General features: G+C 39.3%; 1 non-coding gene across 1 annotated transcript; it reads right to left on the bottom strand.

Moving 5' to 3' along the window:
* Positions 1-619: 619 nt before the first annotated feature.
* On the bottom strand, positions 620-723 carry LOC112209363 (small nucleolar RNA U13). The gene has a single exon (XR_002944100.1). It is a non-coding gene; the product is annotated as a small nucleolar RNA U13 (small nucleolar RNA).

Genomic DNA, 723 nt, shown 5'->3' on the forward strand with positions numbered 1-723 from the left:
TCTTGTATTCTTGACTTCTGATTCTTTGGTTAATTGAATTTCTTTTATCCTTGGTTTGTGAAAGCTGCTTTGAAAGCCAAAACTCCTTAGGTCAGGTCTATCTCACTGACAAAAGGGAAGGAATGAAGGAAAACCCACTGAAGCAGTTATGTATTTCCAATTAGAAGAGGGACATTCTATTTCCTTCTAGTGGTGAGTGACATCAAATCAGCTAAAAAAGGATATCATTACCTAGGGATAAGAAGTAAGAACTCTGAAACTCAGTGATGTTGTACATATACAACAAAACAAATCTAAACTTGGATTAAAAAGCAGTGTTTAAAATTAACCCAGGAAGGCAGAGCTTGCTGAATTTGCATTTGTGGGTGGCAAGTATCTAGAGGCCCTGTTCTTGTTTTACTGTCTGGAGAGAGGTGAATGTCCCCTTTCTGAATTGGAACTGCTAAGAAAATTGCTGAGGAGCCGCCCTCTCCCTTTATATTCCTGGCATCTCTTCAAGCTACCTCAAGCTCACGAAAATCGCAGAGGATCAGATGCCATCTGACAGTTTGCAAATTATTTGTTGGAAGGTGTTTCTCAACCAAGTAATACTTTTATTTTTATTTTTATTTTGTTTTCAGGTCAGACAGGTAATGTGCCAATGTCATAACAAGGTTCAAGGGTGGCACATCTCTCACACGTGCTTGAACACCCAGTCATCATGCTCATGAGCTACAAGAGGAT

The sequence above is a fragment of the Pan troglodytes genome, chromosome 4, assembly GCF_028858775.2.
Source record: "Pan troglodytes isolate AG18354 chromosome 4, NHGRI_mPanTro3-v2.0_pri, whole genome shotgun sequence".
Taxonomy (NCBI): domain Eukaryota; kingdom Metazoa; phylum Chordata; class Mammalia; order Primates; family Hominidae; genus Pan; species Pan troglodytes.